Below are 8,245 nucleotides of genomic sequence, written 5' to 3' on the forward strand. Positions count from 1 at the left end.
GGCCACCAACCTTCACATGATCCAGGGTTGCTTCCTTTCCTCTGTGCCCCTGTTTGTGGATGAATTGAATTAGGTCTCCTTGCACCTCTAAGGGGACTGGCCAATGCAACTGATCATCACTATCTTTAACCCAGTAAATTCCATCCTTTTCTTCTATACTAGCATATCTCCCGTTTGGATTGTGGACTGTGCTGGCAAGGTCCATGTTCCGAGAATCTCCTTTTCGAAGTGTGGCCAGGTCCAGAGTGAGGGTGAGCAGGTTCATCTGGGTTCTGGTCAGAACTGGGTACACAGGATGTGAAGGGGGACCATATTGGGAGCCATCGTCTCCCATAGCAGACTCCCAGGCTAAGGCATCTGCTCTGTGGTTCCTGATGCTCTCATCGTAGAAGTTTCTCTGGTGTCCTTTAATTATTATTATTACTAGCAGGGTACCTGTGCTTCGCTACGCATACTTCATCACAGCCTCTCTATGAATTTCGGGGTGACATTCAGCATACTTCTTTACAGCCTATTTGTGAACTTTGTCCCTCTCATTGTTGTCATCCCCCACAAAGTATATCTGAAGGAATGATGGCTGCTGTTTGGGTCCCGCCATGAGGCTTCCTATCCTGTGGTAGATCTGTCCGTGCACTTTGAATGTTGGCGTGAAATTGCTCTCTTTCACCTGGTGGGCTCCAAAAGACGTCATTTGGAAGCAGCTGTTGTATTTTCGGGATGCAGAAAGGAAGTGTTCTGCCATTGGATGCTGATGAGTGAGAAGGCTGTGAAGAGGTTCAGGGTAGGGTTGAATGGCAGGGAGCTGGACTGCACCGCCACTGCAGCACATTCCTGGGGACTCATCCTGCCACTTCAGAGCACGACACCAAGCACAGGGTGATCGGAGGCCGAGAGCAATAAACTTGCCTCCACAATAATCAATCTGATGTCCATATGCAAAACCCGACAAATGTTTTGTAGTCCAAGGTGACAGTGTGGTTTGTAATCTATTTTGATAGTATTTGGCTGTAGCTGTGTTGTTAACATGAGGGTGGGTGGAGGAGTACTTTTTCATACCCTGTCTGTTAACTTCGGGGTGACATTCAGCATACTTCTTTGCAACCTGTTTGTGAAAGTTGGGGTGACATGCAGCATATTTCCTCACAGCCTGTCTGTGGACTGAGAGGTTGGTTTGCGCACCATTTGCAGCAGCTTCCTGTAGTTGTCTTTTTCTAATGCAGTGTGTAAAGTGCTTTCTGCGTTTAATTCCTCTTCTCCCTGTTGCGGCTTCAGCAGAAGGAATAGGTTCGCATGCGTTGTGGAGGTCGGTGTTAGAGTGCAGTTGGTGCACCATGGTGAAGGACATGAAGCTGGTGGTGTTGAACTGTCACCCTTAGAATGTTCGTGCAGCCTGTCTGTGGACTGAGGGGCTGGTTTGCCCTTAGAATGTTTGTGCAGATGGCCAGAGATGAGCAGTGAAAACAGTAAGTAGGTAATAAATCATGTGGAAGTGAATATTTTGGGAAATCCTTTCTTAGTGAGCACCTGGAGTACGTAAGGAACAGGTGTGCCAAGTTTCATGTGTGTGGCTTTGGTGGTATTTGCGTTGTGTCGATGAGTCAGTCAGTGAGTGGAATTTCGCGTTTATATAGCTAGATTACCAGCAGGATACCCGTGCTTCACTACAGACAGTTGGGAAAAATGAAATGCAGAAATCCAAATACTAATACATGTTTGGTTGAACTTGAGTACCCGTGCTTTGCTACGGAGAGTTGGAAAAAATGGAATGCAGAAATCCAAATACTAATACATGTTTTGGTGAACTTGAGTAAACGTAACTTGAAAGTGGAATGAAGTTCTGAGTCATTTAGCCTGATAAGTTTACTAAATATATATATTTAGGGCTTGATCTAGATCAAGGGCTTGATCTAGATAGGGGCTGCCTTAGCAGGCACCAGGTTATGGACTCACATTCAAGAACGGCTCTAAGATCTTCCATCTCTGCTGCCTGAGCTGAATGGGGTCGAGCGGGACACTTCAAACAGCATCATTTGCAATGGTGTTTAAACTAGGGAGCCCAGATTCTTCTTTTAAATCCACCTTAAAGGGAGAATCTGTTTAAACCAGTTTAAACAACATTGAAAGTGATGCTGAAACAGCATCACTTTCAATGTTAAAACTGGGGACCTCAGATTCTCCCTTTAAATCCATGCTGAAGGGGGGTAGATTTAATAATAATAATAACCTTTATTAGGCATTGAGAGAATAAAAGAAAGAACAAAAACAAGCATTGGCAGGAAGGGGGTGGATTTAAAAGGAAAATCTGGGGAAATTTAGGGGGTGCCTGTTGTCAGGGGTGCAATTATTAAGATAGCAGCACCAAAATTTCAGAGTATCTTCATGAGACCCTACTGATAATACCACCCATGTTTGGTGAAGTTCGGTTCAGGGGGTCCAAAGTTAGGGACCCTCAAAGGTGTAGCCCCATCTCCTATTAGCTCCCATTGGAAACAATGGGGGATGGGGCACTCCCTTTGGGAGGCCATAACTTTGGACTCCCTAAACCAAACCTCACCAAACCTGGGTGATATCATCAGGAGAGTCTCCTGAAACATCCCTGAAATTGTGGTGCTGTTAGCCTAAAACTGTGCCCTCTGCAGGCCACAAACAGAAAAACACTGAAAATACAAAAAAAATCCCACAAACGAACCTGCAGTTTTTGCGCCCCCTGCAAAGGGGCGCCCTGGGCAACTGCCCACTTTGCCCAATGGGAGGAACGCCTCTGCTTCCTTCTGTGTGAGTTCGGCCAGAGATTGGTTGCCCCCACAGCCCTGCCAGAACTCACACCCTCCTGAAGGAGCCCCCAGAGGCCCCCTTGCTGGACTTGCACCCACACCCCAGGGCTGCTCTCAGGGAATTTTGCAGCAGAGGCTGCCCAGTAGAGGCCCAGGGTGAATCTCGGCAGCCTTCCTGTGCCCTGTGGAGCAAAGGCTGCCCTGTGGGGTCCAGGGCGGGAGCTCGCTTCGGTGGGCCAGGGGAGGCGGAGAGCTGCACAGGGCGGGGCAGGGAAGGAAGAGCTGCCTCCTGGACAAGGGGTGTCTGTGTGGGGGGGGGGTTCTGGTTGCAGGGGAGGGGGTGGGTGGTGGGAGATGCTTCCTGCCCCTACGACCACTTTCAGCATCTTCATCCCTATAAAGAGTGGCGGTGCCTTCTTCCTCTGCTTCCATATGGCCAAAGTGTGCTGTTGGGGGGAGGGGGGTCAGCAGTCAACTAGTTGTTTTCCGCCCATTTCGCCTCTGCCCTCTTTACAGGCTCTGCTTTCTGTGCCTTCCGTGGACACCCGTGGCCCTGCACCACCCTGCACCTTCCCCCTGGGGCCCAAACCAATGCCAGCCATGGGGTGGCCAGACATCTTTAGGGCTTGTGGGGTGTGGGTTGTGAGGCACTGCTGCTTCCTCTAACTTAGGGAGCAGGAGATGGGGCCGGCACACCCCTTGAAGGAAGGGGGGAGGCAGAGTTCTTAAATGGTGTGTGTGTGTGGGTCCCCCCCCCACCTGAACATCTGGAGAGCCGCAGGTTCCCTACCCCTGGTGTAAGGGATGACAAGTTGCTCTACATCTTCTCCTTTTCGTTGAACCTTCCGATATAGAACTCCACATTTAACTGCCAAAGTTGGGGCCACTCTCTCAAGTACAGCCTAGTTTCATACTCCTCTTTTCTTTTTTACTTCAACCCAGGTGTGTTCATGCCTTCTCTCCAAAAAAAGTGTATTATTCTAGCTATATATTTGTCCCTTTCTTTGCAACTTCTTCCAGTCAGGAAACTCATCATTTTGATCAGAAGGGGATTTAATATGACATCCTTTCATTTGCAAATTCTTCTGGAATACTGTTCTCAGAGGAAGGTAATGTCTCAATATAACCTGTGGTCCACTTCATTACATCTTGGCACCTACTGGACGTTTGGGGCTTACACTATGAACTTGGATAACTGCCTTACAGACTTCAGCATCCCATGACTTTAGTGCATTAGGATCATAAGCTGAATCTTTAGGAGCATATTTAGAAATTCTTTCTAGTTGTTTATCTCCTTCCTCATCCTCAGTGAGCTCTTTCATGTCTCCTAGAAAGTGAGTCAGCATCTATATTAGCTTTTTCTCAGATCTGTATCATTTTCAAAATTATATAAAGATAATGCTGACACCCACCTCTGCCCTGCAGCATCTAATTTGGCAGAGGTTAGAACATAAGTCAGTGGGTTGTTATCAGTCATTACCTTGAACTCTGATCCATACAAAAAATCATGGAACTTGTCACAAACTGCCCATTTTAATGCCAAAAACTCCAATTTGTGCACTGGATAATTATGCGTTCACTACTTACTCTAAACCTCTCTACTAAGCATACGCATGATGACACCTAGACAGTTATTTTGCACTTGGTATAGGGGGGCTGCACTCTAATCCTGTGAGACTAGCATCCGTAGACAATAGAGATGGCAACTTCCAGCCCTGCAAATCCCAATACTGGTGCTGTGGTCAAACTTAACTTTAAAGTCTCAAAGGCCTCGGACAGCCTACATCCCATTTGTCTTTGAGAGACTGGTTTCCTTTTATTTTTACTGCCTCTAGAACTACCTAAGCAAGTAATGAATTTAATGGCTTAGCAATGATTGAATATCCTGACACAAACCTCCTATAATATCCAGCAAACCCAAGAAATCTCCGAAGTTCACTGAGGTTTGTAGGCACCGGCCAGGTGGTAATGGCATCTGGTTCTCTTTGTCTAGTCTTTATTCCAGATGTTGATATGATATGACCTAAATATTTCACTGATGATTGAAATAATTTACATTTAGAAGGGGCCAACTTTAATCCATATGTCTCAGTCTCTTTGCAAAACCTTGAGGAGACGTTCTTCATGCTCTTTCTTAGTTGCAGAGAATATGGATCAAACCTATCTAAAAAGGCAATTGTTTCAGTAAGCAGAAGCCTTGCATCACATTTTCCATCATTCTTCGCCAGGTTGAGGGGGCATTTGTTAACCCTCTTTGGGGCATCATCTTGAACTGCCAACTACCAAATGGGGTGGTAAATGCTGTCTTTTGGCAATCTCAAGGGTCTATTGGCACCTGATAATATCCACTTTTTAAATCTAAGACAGAGAACCACTGTGATCCCGCAAGTAATGCAAAAATTTCTTCTATTCTTGGCAGAGGGTAAGCATCCTTTTCTGTTAAATTCATTTAATTTCCTATAGTCCACTACCATCCTAAGAGCCCCATTTTTCTTCTCCTTACCAATACTACAGATGCATATGGACTGTTGGTTTCTTCACTTACACCTAATCAGCACAACTCCCCCAAACAAGCTGTTGCAGAGGGTCTTCAAAATCGGTAGGTGAAACTCGCCTAGTTCTCTCTCTAAAGGGCACATCACTTTTTAAATAAATTTTGTGGGCTTACACTCTGAAACTCTCCGTTGGGTCTAAATCATGCATTGCAAAGACCCCTTGGTGTTTCTGTTGCTATACGCTGCAAAATCTTTCCTTATGTTCTGGGATCTCTGACTTAATGCTGAAGCTTTCCAAAATTTAAAACTGGTAATTCACTACCATTTATATTTGTGAGGTCCAAACTCTGACAGGGCTAGAGCTCTGGCCCATTCTACTTCAGCAGCTGAAGCAAACTACTGTGGCGAGGCTTCAATATAATATCCTTTTGTGTCAAATTCTGGACACAGACCCCCATTCTCATATTTGATAACAATTACAGGTTTTACTATTTGTGGAAAGATGGATAACCCTCCTGGTCCAGCTGCCACTTCTGGGTCTTCTAAAAAGGACTGTTGTTCCTATTTTCTGTGGTGAAGTTTGCAGCACAATTCGTCACTGTGCATGCTCTTCCTGCTTAGACATGTACAGGCCTTCCACCCCGCAGCCGCTACTTCACTTCCCTCTTCCACTTCACCCTTCTTCCTTTGACTCTCTAAATAATAGCCGCAAGCTTCTTTCCAACGAGATATGGCAAGTCTTCGCTAGCTGCAAAATCGATCCCATTCGAATCAATATTGGCACAAGTCACACATCTTTAACACATTAGTACTCATTAATGGCTGAAACTTGTTGATTCATGCGTTATTCGGGGCAATACTAGAGTCAAAATTTCATATTTCTCTTCTATACCTTCAGTATTTAATTGGAATGTGCAATTCTAGAAATATAAATCCCAAATAGGGCACTGTCTGACCTCCTGCTCCTTCTATTTCTAATAGATCCTTTAATAGGCTGTGTTCACGATGGCGAGATAAATGGGCTTTATAAAATGTCTCACAAATGCATGTCACTTTGTGAACCTGTATCTATTAAACAGCAGCATTTCACTCCATCCAAATATACACAGTCATAGCATACAGGTCCTATCAAACCTTGCAATTGTTTCTTTCCACCCATACCTATAGTCTGCTTTCCAGATGCCCACTGACTTGCTATACTGTTTTTAGATGGTCCATCTAAACAATTTTTTTCTTGGTTACCAACTGTATTTTAGCAGGCATATTTGATGAACTAATTCTGGATTTGGCTGATTTACATATTCACAAATTAGTTCAGTCTCTGGAACCAGCAGAAAGGAGCAGCAGTGGACAAGGCAACTGGCCAGGAGGAGCAGAGTGACTCCGCTGGTGTTCATTTTGGGAGGGCTTTTCTCAAAGCTCGCCTTTAAAACAGTGTATTTTTAACAGGGGTTTGCAGGGGTTTTCTCTTTTTCTCCTTGTAAGGTTGCTGTTGAGCTGAGACTGCTGGAGGTGGGGCTTAACAGGGGTTAACAGAGGTTACTCTTTGTCCTGCATTGCCAAATGTGGGGCTCCTGAGGGTGAGTCATTCAGTCTTTAGTTCAGTCTCTGGAACCAGCGGCGCTGCTTAATTTCTTTTCTTCTTTTTTTTTAAAATAAACAAATTCATCAATTCACAGGACATTACTTTTGAGGGATAGTAGAGGTACAGATAGGCTCAAAGGGGCACTGGACTAAAAAAGTTTAATATCTAAATATATAAAACAAAAAGCAGATATGAAGGCAGGAAGCCAGCAGGGGGATGGGGGCTTCCTGAAAGTGTTTCGCATCTGCACTGAGTGTCACATGTGGCGACTATCTGCCCCTAGGCCAGAAGTCCTGGGTGTGCCCTCGCTGCAATGAGCTCCCTGGCATGCTGGGCGAACGCGGTCCGTTTCCTCTTGAAGCCAAGGTGGCAGACCTGGAGAAGCTGAGAGAGGCAGAGAGGGCAACAAACAAGGCTTTCAGGGACCCAGCAGCCGGGTCCCACTTCCCAAGGTGACATCTCTTCAGATGTCATGGAGAATGAGAGTCTGGGTGACAGAGGGTGCCAGTTCGCGTGTGGGGGAAGATGTTCCCTTAGATGGGACCCCTTCCTTAGTTGGTGGTAATGATTATCCTCTCAAGACTGAGGATACCCCTCGGGGAGGTGGGGCTGGCTCCTTGTAGTGGGTGATTCGGATCATCAGGAATATAGAGAGCTGGGTTTGTGACAGGCGTGATGACCGCGATGGTGACTCTGCCTGCCCAGCGAAGGTTGCGGATGTCACCGCCACGCCTAGATAGGCTGTTAGACAGTGCTAAAGTGGAGTCAGCAGTTGTGGTCCACATTGGTACCAATGACATTGGGAAATGTAGCCGGGAGGTTCTCGAAGCCAAATTTAGGCTACAGGGAAAAAGGTTAAAATCCAGGACCCTGGCGGTATTCTCTGAAATGCTACTCGTTCCATCGCCAGCAGGGCGAGCTAGGCAAGCTTTAGTGAGGATACAGGGTCTCAATCACTGCGTGGATGAGAAGGTGGTGCAAGGCAGAGGGTTTCAGATTTGTCAGGAACTGGGGAACTTTTTTGGGATAAGGCAGGCCTGTACAAAAGGGACGTGGCTTCATCTTAACCAAAGAGGAACCAGGCTGCTGGCACTCAACATTGCATGGTGGCAGAACAGCTTTTAAACTGATCCCTGGGGGTAAGTTTTCCAGGAGCGGAGGTGAGACTTCGGGTTCGGAACACAGAGTCCATGGGGATGCAGACAGAGAAGGAGGTTTTTTTAAATCAACCACATACAAGTGAAGAGCACAGCAATGTGATAAGTGATAGTGTCTACAAAAGGCTAGAGAAGAAACAGAGCAAATCCTGCAGGTTAGGGACATGACAGAGCATACAAGCGTTCCTATGCTAATAGTAGAAGCCTTCAACCTAAAATGGGGGAGCTGGAGTG

This window comes from Sphaerodactylus townsendi, linkage group LG05, assembly GCF_021028975.2.
Source record: "Sphaerodactylus townsendi isolate TG3544 linkage group LG05, MPM_Stown_v2.3, whole genome shotgun sequence".
NCBI classification, from domain to species: Eukaryota; Metazoa; Chordata; class Lepidosauria; order Squamata; family Sphaerodactylidae; genus Sphaerodactylus; species Sphaerodactylus townsendi.